Here is a 20,611-nt window from a genome sequence, read left to right as displayed (position 1 = left end):
TATCTTCTTTAACATGACTCATGTTAGGTAAGTCTCACAATCAGGCTCTCTCCCTACCTGTAAAATGAGAAGTACAATGTTGTGGATTAAATGAGATAGTGTGAATAAAGTTGTTAGCATAGGAGTGGCACAAGTGAAGTGTATTTTAATCCTCCCTTTTCCAAGAATTCATTGTACCCTTTCAGTGTGCCAGGCCAGGATCTTTAAAAGTAGATCTCCAAGTCACTAAACCACATTACTTCATCTGTAAGTACATTTCTTATAATTGACAAAATACCCAAAGCAGATCTCTGATCAACAAAGCTTTACCTCTGGCTGTCTATATATTTTAAAGTAGAAATGTTAATTTAGAAAATATTATTCCAACCAACTATTGGAATATAAATTTAAAATGCTCCAGATTGTTTAAAAAATATAATAATAAAAATACCTATGTGTCTTAAAAATGTTTGGTGCATAAATAGCTATTTGGTTTGACTTATCCACCCCCAAATTGCTTTATTTCTTCTCAAGAAATAGAAAATGGCCAATTAAGTAATGGCTTTCTCAGTTTCACTAACAATATGAGGTATGGAATACTGGGAAATCATACAGTCTATCAGTCTTATCATATGGAAAACAGACATGATAATATACACCCACTTCAGAGTTGTGAGAGCTAATTAATATCTTTAAACTGCTTTGAAATTCCCATATGAAAGACACCTAATCTGATCTTTATCTAGAGAGAAGGGTACGGCATGCATGGGAAGACACTATTCACATAGAAGCTAAAATTGGCTCTTGCTTGTGTAACTTGAATTTCTACTTGCCAAGAATGTAATTTAGCAGAGGGAATGCTGTCACTTTTTTTTAAGTTTATTTTTAAGTAATCTTTACACCCAACATGGGTCTCAAACTCACGACCCGAGATTAAGAATCACATGCTCTCCCAACTGAGCCAGCCAGGGGTCCCTGTCATACAACTTTCTTTCTTTTTTTTTTTTTTTTTAAGTTTTTATTTATTTTTGAGACAGAAACAGACAGAGCATGAGCAGGGGAGGGGCAGAGAGAGAGAGGGAGACACAGAATCTGAAGCAGGCTCCAGGCTCTGAGCTGTCAGCACAGAGCCTAACACGGGGCTCAAACTCACAGACTGTGAGATCATGACCTGAGCTGAAGTTGGACGCTTAACTGACTGAGTCACCCAGGTGCCCCATACAACTTTCTAAATACATGTTTCAGAAACATATGATACTCATTCATTTTTGCATTATTTCATTTTTCACGTAGTAGCGATGTGATACCAACCACAGATACACAAAATGCTCAATTCAGTATTCAAACACATATAGCACATGGAACTCTGTGTGATTACCCTATTATTTCTGAAAATCCTCCTTGCTTTTTCTGTAACCAAAAATATGCAATTGTTAATTGATTGCTGTTGTTTGTTTGTTGGTTGGTTGGTTGGTTAGTTGTCAAATGATCTTATATTGAAATATTTTCCTTGGGGCACCTGGGTGGCTCAGTCGGTTAAACATGTCTAACTTCGGCTGAGGTCACGATCTCACAGTTCGTGGGTTTGAGCCCCGCGTAGGGCTCTGTGCTGACAGCTCAGAGCCTGGAGCCTGCTTCAGATTCTGTGTCTCCCTCTCTCTCTGCCCCTTCCTTGCTTGCATTTTGTCTCTCTCTCTCTCTCAAAAATAAACACTTAAAAAATTAAAAAAAAAAAAATTTTCCTCTGTAGTTCCTAACTAGCTGGACATTCCTCTGTACCATTATTGATGTCATCTATGATGTCATGAAGGTGGCGGCCATCAACACTGCTGCCCACAGACTGGACAGTCCCCAGGATCTCTTTAATGTTTCCAGAGAGTTGTCTGACTAAATATCGGTGCTGCATCTGTGGGGCAATGTTGAAGGCTTTGATAATCAGGGCAGAGGCAGAAGGTAGCACTTCAGTCTGGGCCTGTCAGTTCTGAATGGTCACTTTCACTGTAATCCTCAGACCCATCCAATCACCAGTTGCCTTGGCGATGTCATCACCAAACTTTTTTGGAGACAGATCCAGCGGGCCGATCTTCAGGGCCAGGGCAGACATGGCACCTACTTCACCATCAGTGCACCTCAGATATACAACTTTGATTTCGTTGGGGTCAAACTCAGGCAGCATGGTAGAGACAGCTGGTGATGGATGAACCTGGATTCAGGATGACCAAAGACAGTTGCACCTTCGCCTCCTCTGAGCCAAAAAAGCCAAAAGCTGTTAATTGTTTTTTAACACAAGATTTCAGAAGTATGTGACTGAGAAAGTGAAAATCTCCCAAAATCCCATGCCCCAGAAAAAACACTGGTAATAGTTTGATATAGATTCTTCAATGTTTTTTCCCTTTAACTATCACACACATGCACACACACACTAATATATATACTGTGTATATACACACTTATATATAGGGGCCCTGGGCTGGCTTGGTCAGAAAAGGATGCAAATCTTGATCTCCGGGTCCTGAGTTCCAGCCCCATGTTGGCCTAGAGATTACTTTAAAACATAAATGAGGGCGCCTGAGTGGCTCAGTCAGTTAAACATCTGACTTCAGCTCAGATCATGATCTCACGGTTCGTGGGTTGGACCCCCACGTCAGGCTCTGTACTGACAGCTCAGAGCCTGGAGCCTGCTTCAGATTCTGTGTCTCCCTCTCTCTCTGCCCCTCCCCTGCTCACGGTCTGTCTCCCTTTCTCTCTCTCTCAAAAATAAACATTAAAGAAAAAAATTTTTAAATAATAATAATAAATAAAATAAAACACACACATACATATGCCCTCTAAAAAGTTTGTACCAAATACACATAATTATAAATATTCATTTATATACACAATTATTGTTATTAACAGATACAGGACTATATTATGCAGTCTGTAGTGCAGGGCTGAGACTAGAATAAGGCAAGAGAAGAGAAAGACTAGGATGTAAAATTGAAGGAGGCACTCACTCTCAGGGTCCAGCCCTGCACTCCTACTACTCTAAGAGTATCTCCTTAGGTGTTCTGCTTGAGGCCTAGGCCTTGCCTCACCTAGTCCCGGTTCCTCCTGCAACTTGCTTTTTATTTTTCCCAATTAATTTATCCTCCCATATAGAACTATCTTTTTTCAGTGGCTGCATAATCTCCTTTAATGAATAGATCATAACTCCAATCATCCTTTGAAGGACATTAGTTTCTAATTTTCTAGTGAGCATCTGTGTTATATACATCTGTGCCTATTTGTGTTAGAATTTCTGTGTTAAATTTCTAAAAGAGAATAACTGGGTGAAAGTGTAGGCTGCACTTTTTTATATAACTAAAGGCATTTTTCCCTGAAGAATATTTGTTCTAATTTCTACTCCCATCAAAAATGCCTATCCCGTCCTATGCCTATGCCTATTCCGTCGGTTGAGTGTCTGACTTCGGCTCAGGTCATGATCTCACAGTTCATGAGTTCGAGCCCCACGTCGGGCTCTATGCTGACAGCTCAGAGCCTGGAGCCTGCTTCGGATTCCGTGTCTCCCTCTCTCTCTGCTACTCCCTTGCTCACACTCTGTCTCTCTCTCTCAAAAACAAATAAACATTAAAAAAAAATGCCTATTCCCTGGGGTGCCTGGGTGACTCAGTTGGTTAAGCATCTGACCTCAGCTCAGGTCACGATCTTGAGGTTCATGTGTTCAGGCTTCACACTAGAGTGTGGAGCCTACTTGGGATTCTCTTTCTGTCTCTGCCCTTTCCCCGCTTTCTCTCTCTCTCTCTCTCTCAAATAAATAAATAAACAAAATCTTTTTAAATAAATGCTTGGTCCCTAACACTCTGACCAACCCTTGGTATTATGAATTTTTAAGAGCTTTGGAAGTGGATAAAATAATAGGTAAAAACAGGTAAAAAAAAAATAATTGTAATAATAATAGGTAAAAAGGTAAAAATAATAGGTTGTTTTGGTTTTAACCTGCATTTCTTTATTTTTTTATCTTGCATTTCTTTTTCATTTTTAAAGATTTTATTTTTAAGTAATCTCTACATCCAGTGTGGTGCTTGAGCTTACAATGCTGAGATCAAGAATCCCATGCTCCACCGACTGAGCCAGACAGGTACCCCTAACTTGGATTTCTTTAAATGATATAGGCATTTCTTCCTCTTAATTAACTACTGGTATTATTCCTTTTGAGAATTGCATGTTCTTTCTTGCTCTTTGGCAATTTCTTCTCAACATTATTTTTTTCTTGAAATTTATAATATCTTTGTAAAGTAGTCTTTTTAGTCTTTAGTCTTTCTAGTGTTTTTTTTCTAAATACATTTTGAAAATATATTTTCCCTGATTTATTTTCTGTCATTTTGTCTTTTGATGTTGCCCAGTCATCACTTTTGTTTGTTTTGTTTTAATTTTTCTTTGAGTTTTTTTTTTAAAGTAATCTCTATGCCAAAAGTGGGGCTCAACTTCAGGATGGCAAGAGTCACATGCTTACCAACTGAACAAGCCAGGTGCCCTGAGTTCCAAGTAGGATCCACACTCAGTGTGGAGCCTGACATGGGGCTTGATCCCATCACCCTGGGATCATGAACTGAGCCGAAATCAAGAGTTGGACACTCACCCAAATGAGCCACACAGGCACCCCAATTCACTGTCACTTTGTAGTATGTTTTGAAATCAAGAAGTGTGATTCCTACCCCTTTGTTCTTTTTCAAGGTTATTTTGGCTTTACTGGTTTTCTTTCTTTCTTTCTTTCTTTCTTTCTTTCTTTCTTTCTTTCTTTCTTTCTTTCTTCTTTCTTTCTTCTCAGAGAGAGTGAGAGAGTGCTAACAGGGGAGAGGGGCAGAAAGAGAGAGAGAGAGAGAGAGAGAGAGAGAATCCCAAGCAGGTTCCATGCTCAGCATGGAGGAGACGTGGAGCTCGATCCTATGACCTTGGGATCATGGCCTGAGCCAAAATCAAGAGTCAGACGCTCAACTGACTGAGCCACCCAGGCAACCCTCCCATGATTTTTTTTAAGGACTTTTGCTATGGCAGTATTATCAACAAATCCCTCTCAAAGGCACTTTATTTACTGACTTCAGTCTTGTAGTCTAGAAACAGGATGCAAAAAGATATAGAATTTTCAGACTCTCTGAATACTTGCCTTCTCTAATTAGGCATAAAAGATGCCAAACACCGTAATATTTGATTGCTACCTATAGGAATCATTAGTTTCAAGTATAAGTGTAACTTAGTGTTATGCCCACATCCAGAAACCAGATTGTGAATCAGATGTTGTAGCACTTGGTTTACCATCACTACCTTGAAAACTTTCCTCCCATTTTATGTCTATGTGCCAAATGACTGCAACTTTCATTCATGCCTATTAGTACCCTATTAATTCCTGCTTATTTATGCCTGATAGTATGGCATGAAGTCAAAAAGTGAGACACTTTGACTAGCAAGCAAATTCTATATCTTATTTTGTAAAACATCTCTTAATGTTTTACAAAAATGAATTAATCATCGATTTGATTTAGCTTTAACTGCCCTGGCCAAAATTATAATTCTGAGAATTACTCTCTATTATATGTTCTAATACAAAATGTAGACCATGCATGTAGAACTCATTCTAGGATACTTGCATTAAACACTATAATACATTATATGAGTAGTATCTTAGTGTCCTTGTCAAAATTAGCATTTGGATATTCATCTGCTAGGGTTAGCTGGAGTTAGCTGACAATATCTTTTTGTGACAAGTATTTCCCTTTCTTTGCAAACTGCTCTACCATGTATGTTTATTTGCTCTATTAGTGTAAGTCTTCCCGTATTACCATTAATAATGTAGCTTTCTACCCAATAGTATCAAAAACTAAAAGTTAATTCAATCTTCTACTTCATTGTACTTTGTCTTCCAAGCCATAAACTTAAAAAAAAAAATCTACAGGGGTGCCTCGGTGGCTCAGTCAGTTAAGTGTCTGACTTCAGCTCAGGTCATGATCTCATGGCTTGTGGGTTCGAGCCCCGTGTCAGGCTCTGTGCTGAAAGCTCAGAGCCTGGAGCCTGCTTCGACTTCTGTGTCTCCCTCTCTCTCTGCCCCTGCTTGCTCACACTGTCTCTCTCTCTTGAAAAATAAATAAACATTAAAAAAAATTTTTTTTAAAGTCTACACCTTATTTATTTACTTTTTAGTACATTTAAATCCTTGAGGGGTATAGCATCACACAGATTCTGTAGCCAATGGCTTTAGCAAGAAGGTTGCTTTGGAATACAAGAACCATGCCACTGTTTCCATGAGCACAAGTTACTTTTTCCCAGATCACTGTGGTTTTGTTTGGTTTGCCACCAGGAGTCACTGTATTATCTATCCTTTGCTTTGTACACATAAGTGTATCTCTTGTCTAGATAGAATTCAGTTTCATCTTGAGCATAAACACATTCAGTTTCAAGAGGAGCTATGTGCTCCCTCTGGTTCCAGAGACCCCATTTACAGCCAGCAAAAATGGCCTTGGACCACAGCTTTCCAAACATATTTGTTTTTTTAGGTTCCCAGCAGGCCTCCATAGGTTCCAAGATGGTGGAAAGAGAAACATAAACTTTTTAACTAGCCAGAAAATCAACATGAACGAACATCTTCAAACTTCAGAAACAGATTCAACAGTAACCTGGCAGAGTCAGGCAGAAGGTTGCTACATAGTACAGAACAATGGTCCTTAAACTTGTGGCCACTATTAAATCCAGATTCCTAGATGTCCTGGTCAGCTTCAATGTGTAACAGCATGGTGTTGAGCTTTCTCAACTGAATTTAAAAGTTGTTTCAATTGTACTTTCACAAATCTGTTGAGACAACATAGATTAATAACAGATTCATTGTTAAGAGTATGGGCTCTAAAGTTAAATTACCTGGATTTTTTTTTAATTTTTTTTTTTTTTTTACATTTATTCATTTTTGAGAGACAGAGAGACTGAGCACAACGGGGGATGGGCAGAGAGGGAGACAGAATCCGAAGCAGGCTCCAGTCTCCAAGCTGTCAGCACAGAGCCCAACCTGGGGCTCGAACTCAGGAGCTGTGAGATCATGACCTGAGCCAAAGTCGGACACCTAACCGACTAAGCCACCCAGGCGCCCCAAAATTACCTGGATTAAAATCTCAGCTCTGCCACTTTCTAATTGTGTAACCTTGAGTCAGTTAACTAATCTGTCTATGCCTTGAGTTCCTTAAATGAAAAGTAGGAATAATAATATTGCCTTCCTCATGGAGTTATAACAAACTCTAAATTAGTTAATATATATAAAACATTTGGAAGAGTGCCTAGCATATAAAGATTACTTAATAAATGTTGGCCTATTAGACATTATTATCAATGTGTCTTAATTTGTAATATATGGAGGAACTTCATGAACTCTTTGAAATTCTGTACAGAATATTGGAAGTATATGTATACTGCATTGTCTGGAGGGTTCATATTTTATCACATTCTCAGTGAGTTTCCATGGGTGTAAGTCTTAAGAACCATTGTCTTTCAATTAAATATCCTAGAATTGTTTACAAATTCACATAATTTTAAAAGTTTCTCTACTGTACATAAAATTATAAGTTCACCTGACTCTTGAACAAGACAAGGATTAGGGGTACCAACCTTGCTCAAAAATTTGCATGTAACTCTTAACTCCCCCAAAACTTTACTAATAGCTTACTGTTCACTGGAAGCCTTACTGATAACACAAATAGTGGATTAACACATATTTTGCATGGTATATATATTCTATACTGTATTCTTACAATAAAGTAAAAGAAAATGTTTAAAAAATCATAAGGAAGAGAAAATACATTTACAGTACTGTACTGTATTTATAAAAAAAAATTCCATGTACAAGGGCATCTGCACAGTTCAAACCTGTGTTGCTCAAAGGTCAACCATATATTATTATCTTACCTTACTTTTAGTGTAATTTATTTATTTATTTTCAAATGTTTATTTATTTTGGGAGATAGTGGGGGAGAGAGGATCCCAAGCTGGCTCCAAACTGTCAGGTGCAGCCAAGCGTGGGGCTATATCTCACAGACAATGAGATCATGACCTGAGCTGAAATCAAGAGTCAGATGCTCAACAGAATGTGCCACCTAGGCACCCCTTAGAAGGGAAAATACAGATGAGAAGGAAACATACAAAAAAATATTAGCAATAGTTCTCTTGAGGTAGTAGTTTCATTTATTTTTTTATTTTCTTCTTTAAATTTTCTTTACTTTCCAAATTTTCTGAAATCTCCAATCTTGGTTTTGTAATCAGAATTTAACACAATTTTAAGGATAGAAAAAACAAATCTGACAAAAATTGAGACATTTTATTAAGAAATCTATCTCAAAAAAAAAAAAAATGAATCAAATTTTATCACACTTCTCTTTAACACCAAGTACTAGAAGACAGGAAAAATTAGCCACAAATGTGAGGAGGGAAAATTATTCTGAGCCAAGAATCCTATACCCAGCTAAGCTGTTCTTCATATGTACTACACCAGGAAGTATTCTCATACATTCTTCATTCTTTCAAGGACCCTTTAAATATTCTGTATGTGTACATTTTGTAGAACTATATTACTGAGGGAAGTACCCTAGCTCACCTTCAAATAATTTAGCTTAGAAAAAGCTATGGGGGTACCTGGGTGGCTCAGTTGGTTGAGTGTCTGACTCTTGGTTTTGTCTCAGGTCATGATCCCAGGGTCATGAGATCTAGTCCCACATCAGGCTCCATGCAGATTCTCTCTCTCCCTCTGACCCTCTTCCCCACTCATGCACTCTCTCTCTCTCTCTCAAAAAAAAAAAAAAAAAAAAAAAAAGCTATGGTAAAAGGAAGTATCACATGCTTAAATAATAAGTTAATCCCAAATGAGTTATAAAAAAAAAAAACAACAAAAAACGTTTCAAGTAAATTTTCCCACTTATTTACTCAAAAGTTTCTTAAGAAAAAGAAACCAGGACTCTTTGCTTCCTGTTAAGCATTTTAAAGTAAAGTTCTCTCTTGGCAAATAACACCTACTTACTTGAGAAATTTTCATCACAAAGCAGAGGTGGGAAGAAATCAGCCCTCAGGTGTTTGGGCTGCATCCCATAGCATGTGATCAACTGACTTTAGTAACTCAAGCCAAGTAATAAACAAAGAGTGAATTTGATGTCTGTGCAGGACCCAACTTGATGGGGAATCAAGGGAATTCAAAAACAATCATCCAACATTACATGGTTTCAGCCTTTGTTTTTCAGAACACTATAATTTTTCACAATGTTTGCCTTGAACTTGCTATTATTGAATATATCCCTTCCTGTGGATTCTTTTGAAGGTCTCTCATCATGTCGCCCTGAGGGCCATATTTGTTCCAGAAGTGCAATGAAAAGCATGCTAGACATAGTCAAGATGCCTGGATTCTAGTCCAGCTCTGCTAGTTAGGAAAGTGATCCTTCAGCTAGTGATCAAAACACTCTTTCTGAGCTTTAGTGTCCTTATTCCTCACTACCTCAGTCAGAGTTAAATAAATTAATGATTGCAAAAATGATTTGAACACTTCTAGTTCTAATCTTTTTTCCCATTTTTCCAGGAACCCAGAATTCTTATGTTACCCTGGAACCTTCAAATAATTGGGAAAATAAGTCAATAGACTAACTTAGAGTAGGATGATAGTGTTATCTCTAATGTGTTATCTCTAGTGGTATATTTCTATTTCAAAAGAAGTATCTTATAATTAAAGTGCATGCTGGGGTGCCTGGGTGGCTCTGTCAGCTGAGCATCTGACCCTTGATCTCACGGTCATGATCTCACGGTTTGTGAGTTCAAGCCCCAAGTTGGGCTCTGTGCTGACAACATGGACCCTGCTTGGGATTCTCTCTCTCCCTCTTCCCCAGTCACATTCTTTCTCTCTCTCTCTCTCTCTCTCTCAGAATAAATGAATAAACTTAATTTTTAAAAAAGCGCATGCTATTCTCTTCACCTGGAAAAACCTTTGTGTTTACCAGGCAAAATTCTATCCATCCACCAAATGGATGGATAGAATCCCGCAAGCTTCCTAGTGAAACCTTTCCAAATTTTCCTTAAAGAGTTGCTACTCCCTCCTGTGAATCCCATCACCCTTTGCACATGCTTCCATTATGCTTGTCACTTTAAGGGTTAGCACATATGTTATGATGGAAACATTTGTATATGAAACAGCTGCACTGGTGTTCTTAGAGGTGAAGAGTAGAGGTGTTAGCAGGTAAGACTTTGAGGGGCAGGCATAACAAGGAAAGGAAAGATACAAGGAAAGGCAGATACAAGGAAAGGAGCTTGCAGTCAAGTTTAGTGCAGAGGTGTGAGGCAGGTAAAAGAGATACTTTTAGATAAAAAAGGATATCTGGGGGCGCCTGGGTGGCTCAGTCGGTTGAGCATCCGACTTCCGCTCAGGTCATGATCTTGCAGTCTGTGAGTTTGAGTCCTGCATTGGGCTCTGTGCTGACAGCTCAGAGCCTGGAACCTGCTTTGGATTCTGTGTCCCCCTCTCTCTGTTCCTCCCTGGCTCATGCTAGTGTCTCTTCTGTGTCAAAAATAAATAAACATTTAAAAAAAAAAAAAAAAGGATATCTGGTGCTCTTCAAATCACATTTCTGAGGACTGTCTCTATAAAATGACACCTCTGTTTGGTATCCTTTGGGTCTTCTCTGGGGAAAAGTTAGGATATTTAGGACCAAAAACTTTAGATGAATATTTAAAGCTTTCTCTTTTACCTGCCTTGCTGCATGTAGTTTGTGTGAGAACCACATGAAATAGAATCAAAGGTGGGGCACCTGAGTGGCTCACTCGGTTGAGCATCTGATTTTAGCTCAGATCATAATCTCACAGTTCATGAGTTTGAGCCCCGCATTGGCTCTTTGCTGTCAGCACTGAGCCTGCTTCAGATCCTTTATCCCCCCGCCCCTCTGCACCTCCCTGCTCTCTGTCTCTCAAAAGTAAATAAACATTAAAAAAAGAAAAGAAAAGGAAAGAAAGAAATAGAACCAAAGAATATTAAAGCTGTCTAGTTCCACCATACATTTTACAGATAACAAAACTAAGGTCTAGAGAACTTAGGACATGTTGAAAGCTTAAGGACATGGGGGCTCAGTCAGTTAAGAGGCCGACTTCGGCTCAGGTTATGATCTCATGGTTTATGAGTTCGAGGCCTGTATCGGGTTGTCTGTGGTCATGGAGTCTGCTTTGGATCCTGTCTCCCTCTCTCTTTCCCCTCCCCTGCTCTCTCTCTCTCAAAAATAAATAAACACTTAAAAAAAAGAAAGAAAGTTTAAGGACACAGATGTGGCTGAAGAGGTCTAGAACACAGATCTGACAGTGTGGCACTTTTCCCCTCTAGACTTCATTGCCTCATTTTATGCAAAATATTTAAAAATATACATAGCATCTTAGCCAATGTTCTTTCTACTGCAAGCAGGAGAAACCTTCCCAGAGGGTAGTTTATTGTAAAGATAGCCTAGCAATTAGCTCCCGATAGCTCAGTGCAAAGGCCAGACTTCTGTTTGGTTAATTCTTCACTATGCAGGCTCACTCCCATTTGTGCAGAAGGAGAAAATGTTCTCAGAGTAGGACATCTCAGTTAAGGAAATATCCCAAAAGGTATATTTCTTTTTTTTTAATATGAAATTTATTGTCAAATTGGTTTCCATACAACACCCAGTGCTCATCCCAACAGGTGTTCATTGTGTATTGCCTAGAGAAACAATTCAGCTGTCATAATAAATGAACCCTGAGAGTCTAGTGGTTTGACATAATAAAAGTTTGTTTCTCTTGTTTACAGTCCAATATGGGTTGGTGGGGGGGCTGGAGAGAAGAAGGAAAAAAGAAAGGAAGAATCAGAAGGAAAAGAGAGGGGAAGGAAAGAGAGGGGAAGGAGGAGGTAGGACAAGGAGGGGAAGGGGCTCTGCCCCATATAATCATTCAAGAACACTGGCTTTTTCCATCTTGTGGCTCCACCCTTTTCTTTGTCTTCAAAGTCCTCTCCATTCAGCAGGAAAATGGATAGCCAAAGAGTGAGGAGTGTGCTTGTGAGGTTTTTATGGACCTAGAAGTGGTGCCTTTCAGTCCTGCTCACATTCTGTTGGCCAGAACACAGTCACATGGCCACCCAACTGTATTGGAGACTGGCAAATGAATTCTGGCTTGGGCTAGGAAGAGAAGAACCCAGTCAGCCAGGTGCCCCATCAAGTGACCATTTCCCACTTGCTACCTTAGTAAAGCAAGAAGTGAAAAATGAATTTTTCTTTGTATTCCAAGTAAAAGCAAATGTTTTCTGATAAAAAAAAATAAAAGTAAAAAATAAAAATAAAATATATACAAGGATTTTATAATAGCAAAGAAGTAGAAAACAAGTTAAATATCCGTTAAATGTATCTAATGATGTAAGAAAGATATTAATATACTGGTTGGAGGTATATGCACATGAATACATACACATCCTGGGAAGGAAAAAAGTACAGCAAGATATAATGAGATAATGGCTAATTTCTTCTATTTCTTATCTGAATTTTCCAATTTCTCTACAATGAACTCAGATTACTAGTGTAACATTTTTTAACAAGGGAAAAAAAAAAACAAATCAAAGTAGTTAAACCATGACTCATAATATCAGCACAATCAGATTAGGAAAACATTACCTTTTAAAGTGAAATCTCTTCTAGAGTCACTAGGGGATTGCCAAGACCTTGTATGTAATGTTAAGAAAAAACTGCCTCAAAATATAAGTGATCAGCTTTCATTTGTATATTTTAAAAGTTTTATAAGGACAGGGGCACCTGGGTGGCTTAGTTAGTTAGGTGGCCGACTCTTGATCTTGGCTCAGGTTATTCTAGCCCGGTATCGGGCTCTGAGCTGATAGCATGGAGCCTGCTTGGGATTCTGTCTCTCCTTCCCTCTACCCCTCTCCCCTGCTTGTTCTCTCTCTCTCAAAATAAATAAATAAATTTAAAAATTTTTGTAAGACAGGAACATGTCAAAGGGACACAAAGACCAACCTGAAAGAACTCCAGATGGCCCAAATGAGAACAATTTGAGTAATAAAGTTAATACGTGTTGGTTTACAACTCAAAGTAAAAATTCGTATGAGTCTTTTAGATAAAAATGAATTAATGAATAAATAAATGGGGAAGAAGAAACAAATCTTCCTGACAAAAGAATTCCATTTAATATATGTAAATGCTCCCTCTTCCAGGAGGTGAGCTTGATCTCCTCGCCTTGTCCTACCCCATTCCTCCTCCACTGGCTTTTCTGGGGAGGATGGCCTCTACCCACAACGTGGGGCTCAGATTCCTGACCTAGAGATCAAAAGTTGCATGCTCTGGGTGCCTAGGTGGTTCAGTCAGTTAAGATTAAGCGTCAACTCTTGATTTTGGCTCAGGTCAAAATCTCATGGTTCGTGAGTTTCAGCCCCGAGTCAGGTACAGTGCTTACTAAATAAATAAATAAATAAATAAATAAATACATAGGACAATCTGAGAAACTGTCACAGCCCAGAGGAGCCAAAAGATGCATACTATGATATTGTGGATGGAATCTGGAATGGAAAAAGGACATCAGGGAAAAAAACTAATGAAATCCAAATAAAGTGTGGAGTTCAATTAACAGTAATGGGCCAATATTGATTCCTTAGTTGTGACAAATGTATTGTAGTAATTAAGAAAAGATGTTAACAATAGAGGAAACTGAAGAGGATTTTATGGGCACTCTGTACTAACTGTGCAACTTTTCTCTAAGTCTAAAATTATTCCAAAATTAAAACTTTTATTTAAAAATTCTTAGGGTATCTGAGTGGCTCAGTCGGTTAAGCATCGACTTCAGCTCAGGTTGTGATCTCAGGATTCTTGAGTTGGAGCCCACATTGAGCTCTGCACTGACAGCACAGAGCCTGCTTTGGATCCTTTGTCTCCCTCTCTCTCTGCCCTACCCCCGCTCGTTCTCTCTCTCTTTATCTCTCTCTCTCAAAAATAAAGTAAACATTTAAAAAAAATAAGATAAATTAAAATAAATTAAAATTCTTATAGAAAATGGGAGAAAAGATAATTCTTTGGAGGGAGCCATGGATTGCAAAATACACTTTAAAATAAGCTATTTCCCCCTTGAAAGTGGCCCTATCAAAAGACAGAGGCCATGAGGGAGAGGGTGAAGTGCCTTTAATTTTATAAATGTGTTTTAGGGCAGAACTTATTAGCATTTTGTCTAAGAACTCCAGGCTCAGCATTTATGAGGAAATTTTTAGAATGTTCACATAAGCAACATAAGGACCTGCCTGTCCTTGCCTGGGGCTTTATTCATCTGTCCCCAGTTTTCTGGTAGAAGCTGTGGCTTTGACATCTAAAGGAACATTTTCCCACTGATTTCTCATGCTAGCCTGGGGCCTCTGAGAACCAGGGGGGGCGGGGGGTGAGCCTTCAAGCAAGCTCTGAATTTGGGGAGGGCCAGCAGGGGGGTGATTATGCAGACAGAGCTTTCTGCATTTTCCCCTCCTCCGCTTGGCAGCACAAGTACAAAGTTCTGGAGATAAAAGGCTTCCATTAATACCAAACCCATGGAAGTCAAAGAGATTTCTTGACTATGGGTAGGTAATAACCACAATTTCTTTTTCTTTCTTTCTTTCTTTTTTTTAAACATGTTTATAAATCAAAGTCAAGATTTTGACTCCCTTGGGCTACTTTCCAGCTTCTATACCACAGGAGTGCAGTAAAGATTCAAATGACGAGTGGAAGCAAATGCCTTAATCCATGGCAGCTCCTTTTCCAGCTTCCAAGGACGGGAAGGAAATAGGGAAACAATAGGAACTGTCTTTTCCTCCTATGCAACATTATTGTTCTGTGCTCCATAGATATCTACTTTCTTCATTCATCATTTATTCAGTGAGCTGCCTCCAATGCACTGAGGGATTCACACCCACTTTTACACCCGAACCTCATCATCAACACTGTTCTTCACTAATGTGCTCTCTGGCAACAATCTCCTTCCTCATTTGTTAATTTATTCATTCAAAAACTATTTATTGAGTAGATCCTTTTCTACTGAATTGGGTGCAGGAGGTGGGGTGATGCTCAAGACAAAGTAGATCCTGCTCTCTGGGGATTTTCGGTCTACTGGAGGAGGCAGACATAACTGAGATACTGAAAAGTCTGGGGTAGACGGATGAGAAAATGTTAGAAATGTGGTTGGGGAAAGCTTCTTAGTGGAAGAAATCTATGTACTACAACCTGAATGAGAAATCCGTGCTGTGCTGAGTTGGAGGAAGAGTATTTCAGACAAAGGTAACTGGAAGTCCTAAGGCCCTGAGGCAGGAATGAGCTTAAAGTGCTCCAGGATCCATGTGGCTGGAATGCTGTGATGAAGAACAGAATGAAAGGAGATAAGGCCAGACAGATAAGCAGGGCCCACATCTCAGAAACCATGGAATTCCTAATGAATTTTGATTTCCAGGTCATGGGGAGTCATTAGAGACTTAGTTACAAGCAGGGAATTAACATGATCTGCTCACTTGTCTTTGGAGGGGGTAACTTTTCCCATTTACCCTTTACTCTTTACACAAATCCACCAATTGTTTATATTTTTACCCTCATTTTTTTTCTCTCCCATCTTGTAAAACCTCTCCTATCTTGCAAAATAAACATATCAACAACAACCAAAGCCCCTCCCTGAACTCCACTTCCCTTTCCAACTGCTGACCTCACTCTTCTCTGGCAGCTTCTCCATCTCCTTCCACTAGGCTACCTTACCTCTGCCTAGGTAGCTCACGTTTCACTTGGCTAACACCTATTTCTTCAGGTCTCACCTTAAAAGTTATTTCCCCAAGGAGACATTCCTTAACCTCGAAGCTGGAAAATCTCTTTGCTCTGTATTTTCCTAGAGTACTGTACTGTCCCATCACATCATTCCTAACACCTTGTTGCAAATTACCCACCTGTCACCTGCTTTCTGCCCTATGCTCTATGAATACAGAGACTGTTTATCTTTTTTCTTTTTTTTTTTAGATTTTCTTTCTTTTTATTTATTTATTTACTTATTGGATCTGCACCCAACATGGGGCTTGAACTCACAAACCCGACATCAAGAGTTGTATGCTCTACTGACAGAGCCAGCCAGGTGCCCTGAGACCATTTTTCTTGTTCACTGCCGTATCCCTAGCATCTGACACAGTGCCTAAAACAAAGCTAGTACTCAAGCAATACTTGCTAGTGAATGTACAGCTGATCTTCAGGTGTCTAGTACTTGCAAGGGCCATATATTGTTGAAGTGAGAGCTACAATGTGACAAGTGTTTTTTGGAATCCCAAAGGTTTCTGTTAACTCTGTCTATGGATTGTTAAATTGGATGAGCAGCAGGTAAAGAATTTGCACTGACAGCAGTGGACACAGCAGACTGGATAACGGCAGATTTCTGGCCTCATTCTCCAGGGTAGCTAATTCCCCACCCAGAGTCTCTTCAACAGCCTAAAACAGGCTTGTTTTACTGTGGATGTCTCTCTGTTTCAGGCCTTTGCTCAAACACAGAAGCTTTGGGGTAACAGTTTGGCCTGAGGAATTTCACTCCCTTCAGAGTCCGGGTTTATACCCTGGCCCTAGCTTCTACTAGACCATAGGGGTTGTCCTCCTGGGTAACCTCCTCTTCTGTCTGACACTAGTCCTCACTGTGGAGTCCTGAGTATGGACAGCAGCAGCCAAATGACATAAAAGTCAGGACTCTGAAGTCACTTAGCCAGGGCTCCAATCTCAGCTCTTGCACTTTCTAGCCTTGGACCAATTATTTAACATAGCATCTAAGCCTCTCTTTCCTCTTCTGATAAACATGTCTCATTCAGAGTGCTGGGGTGAGGAATAAGAGAACATGAAAACAAAGCTCTTAGCGCAGTGCCTGGTACACAGTAAGTGCTCAGTAAATGTTATCTGTTATTAATATGGCAGACTGTGAGAGCATACCTGCAATCTGGGGATACCTCCTCTCTCCAGAGTTTCTCAGACCCTAAGGAGAAGGCACTCCTGTTAACTGAGATTAATTACCCACTTCCAAATAGTCCTTAGATTCTGAATTACCAGGTTTACTCAGCATCAGACACCTCCACTTCCATAATCAACTCACTTTAAATATTTTATTTTTAAGTAATCTCTATACCCAATGTGGGGCTCAAACTTACAACCTTGAGATCAAGAGTTGCATACCCTACCTACTGGGCCCACCAGGAGCCCCCATAATGTAATAAATATAATAAAACCAACTTTATTTATTTATTTACTTATTTACTTACTTATAAGTAGGCTCCATGTCTAGCATGGAGCCCAACATGGGGCTTGAACTTACAATCTTGACATCAAGACCTGAGCTGAGATCAAGAGTCAGACGCTTAACCCACTGAGGCACCCAGGTGCCCACCAACTCATTTTAGAGCTAGGATCCAAAGGTACCTCTTCTGTCTCTAGAACTCACCTTTCAGGTACTGACGCCTGACTTTGTAGGGACCAACGATGGCTTTGCATCAGCTTTTATTTTAATTAATTAATGAATTTATTTTGCACCAGCTTTTACTGGTATCCCTGACAATGGATAATTTTCAAATGTCCAGCAGATAACAGGATATTAGTTGGCAGAGGTACTGCCTACTCTACACCAGGGAGTCTGTTTTTTAGTTATGCAAATATAAAGACTCTCTTTTGAAATAAAAATGTTTTAAGAATAAAAAATCAGATTTATGTTTTAGAAAGAAAGGGTAAAAGTGTGACTATTCTGACTTTTGGAAAAGAAGAGCTAACCGGGAGAGTTAATGATCCATGGGATGGTGGTGAGGGAGAACCAGGACCAGGAACTTCAAAGTTTTGAAATGGGCAGTGGGTATCAGTAAAACAGGTTTAGAGATGAAGAAACTTTTATGGCACACAGTGAATCTGAATTGCTCATGAGACATTCAAATGACACAACTGAGAATTTAAAATTTATAAATATGTATGGTCATAGAAAAAATTCTGGGAAGACACACACCAAATTGTTAACAGTTATTATCTCTGAGTGACAGAATTATGGGTGATTTTAATTCTTTAGTATATAATTTTTTTTCATTTTTTTAATGTTTATTTATTTTGAGAGAGACAGCATGGGCAGGGGAGGGGCAAAAAAAGAGGTAGACACAGAATCTGAAGCAGGCTCCAGGCTCTGAGCTGTCAGCACAGAGCCTGATGCTGGACTTGAACCCACTGACTGCAAGATCATGACCTGAGCTAAAGTCAGACAGTCAACAGACTGAGCCACCCAGTGCCCCTAGTATATAATTTTTTGTTTATTTATTTATTTATTTTGAGAGAGACAGAGAGTGCACAAGTTGGGGAATGGGCAGAGAAAGAGGGAGAGAGAGAGAACCCCAAAGCAGGCTCTCCACTGTCAGTGAAGAGCCTGATGCAGGGCTCAAACCCATGAACCTCAAGGTCATGACCTGAGCCAAAATCAAGAGTCAGGTGCCCAACCGACTGAGCCACCCAGGTGCCTGGTATATAATTTTTCAAAAGATTTTATTCATTCATTCATTTATATATTTTATCTTTAAGTAATCATTCATTCATTCATTCATTCATTTATAAATTTTATCTTTAAGTAATCTCTACACCCAATGTGCGGCCTGAACTTACAACCTCGTGATCAAGAGTTGAATGCTCCACTGACTGAGCCAGCCAGGTGCCCCAGTATATAATTTTTTTTTCTGTGATGAACATGCATTATTTTTGTATAAAAGAGGCATAGGAGGGGCTCCTGGCTGCCTCAGTCAGTAGGGTATGTGCTTCTTGATCTCTGGGTCATGAGTTTGAGCCCCACATTAGGGGAGAATTTATTCCATACATACATACATACATACATACATACAAACATGCAGCATAGGAGATGATATTGAAGCACCCCTGTGTTACTCATGGCACCTATCCTAAATTGCTTGTTCTCATTTACTGCCCACTTTGTTTCTTGTCTATTCAAAATTTTCCTGGATTCTGACCTCAGGCCTTTTTTCCCCACATAAGTACTCTCTTAGGGGCACCTAGGTGGCTCAGTCAGTTAAACATTCGACTCTTGGTTTTGGCTCAGGACATGATTTCACAGTTCCATGAGTTGGAGTCCTGCATCAGGCTCTGTGCTGGCAGTGCAGAGCTGCTTGGGATTCTGTCTCCTCTCTCTGCCCCTCCCCCACTCACATCTCTGTCTCACTCAGGATAAATAAACTTTAAAAAAATAAAAAATAAAAAAACAACAAAAAAAACCTCTCTTAGATCTCAGACCAGACTCCAAGCCCAAGCAGTCTTCTTAGCCTTGCCACTTGTTTCTTCCTTCTAAGCACAATGGGGGCTCTCCCTCCAGCCAGGGTGCTGTTGAACACCCTGACTAATAGAGAAAGGATGCGGGGATGCACAGCAAGGTGCTCTTCCCTGTGAGATATTATTTCAGTCTGTGGAATTCTGAGGGATTTTGAGAACTTGGAGAGAAAGATCACAAACACAGGGGTTCCTGGATGGCTCAGTTGGTTGGATGACCGACTTTGGCTCGGGTCATGATCTCACAGTTTGTGAGTTTGAGCCCCCATCGGGGGCTGACAGCTCGGAGCCTGGAGACTGCTTCAGATTCTGTGTCTCCCTCTCTCTCCCTGCCCCTCCCCCACTCATGCTCTGTCTCTCTCTCTCAAAAATAAATAAATGTTAAAAAAAATTTTTTTTAAAAAGAAAGATCTCAAATACAAACTAAAGCATTGGCAAAATGTGACTGACTTACAAGGCAGATGAAAGAACAAGACTTATTTAAGATTGAATTGTTGATTTTTTTTTTTAAATTTTTTAATGTTTACTTTTGAGAGAGAGAAACAGTGTGAGTGGAGGAGGGGCAGAGAGAGAGGGAGACACAGAATCCAAAGCAGGCTCCAGGCTCTGAGCCATCAGCACAGAGCCTGATGTGGGCTTGAACTCACAGACTGCAAGATCATGACCTGAGCTGAAGTTGGACGCTTAATCAACTGAGCCACCCAGGCACCCTGTTGATCATTTTTTGAAAGGCCCTTAAAGTAAGCTAGCTACTATTTTCTATCTTCACAGAGGGAAGACCAAAAGAAAATGGGCTGAAATTGCAAAAAGGAGATTCTGGTTTTTTTATGGAAACCTCTCCATATATAAAACAAAACCTGGGAAGGTACAAACTTACAGTTATAAAATAAATAAGTCACAGGGATGTAAGTACAATGTAGGGAATAGTCAGCAATATTGTAATAACTTTCTGTGGTGACAGATGGTAACTAGACTTCCTGTGGTGATCATTCATAATGTATGTAAATGTCATATCACTATGTTTTATACCTGAAACAAATATAATATTGTATGTCAACTATACTTCAATTAAAAAAAAGTTAAGAACTCCCAAAACAAACAAACAAACAAACAAACAAACAAAAAATCCCCCAAACCTGGGAGCCCCAATTATAAAACAGGAAAAAGGGGGATGGCTACAATAATGAAAGCCTGAATGCGAATTGCCAAGTCCAACCAACTCTTTTTCCCCTCAGAGGACTTGCCAAAGCAGTTTAAAACCAGTAATTTAGATCAAGGGTCAATAAACTATAGGCTTGTTTTTATATAGACCA

General features: G+C 39.5%; 2 pseudogenes; both read right to left on the bottom strand.

The window, feature by feature from the left end:
* Positions 1-1,729: 1,729 nt before the first annotated feature.
* On the bottom strand, positions 1,730-2,280 carry LOC106978287 (60S ribosomal protein L12-like; annotated as a pseudogene).
* A 3,881-nt stretch (positions 2,281-6,161) lies between these two features.
* Positions 6,162-6,495, bottom strand: LOC128314105 (60S ribosomal protein L35a-like; annotated as a pseudogene).
* Positions 6,496-20,611: the final 14,116 nt, after the last annotated feature.

Source organism: Acinonyx jubatus, chromosome C1, assembly GCF_027475565.1.
Source record: "Acinonyx jubatus isolate Ajub_Pintada_27869175 chromosome C1, VMU_Ajub_asm_v1.0, whole genome shotgun sequence".
NCBI lineage: Eukaryota > Metazoa > Chordata > Mammalia > Carnivora > Felidae > Acinonyx > Acinonyx jubatus.
The sequence above is the reverse complement of the archived record's forward strand: the minus strand, read 5'-3'. Positions and strand labels throughout refer to the sequence as shown.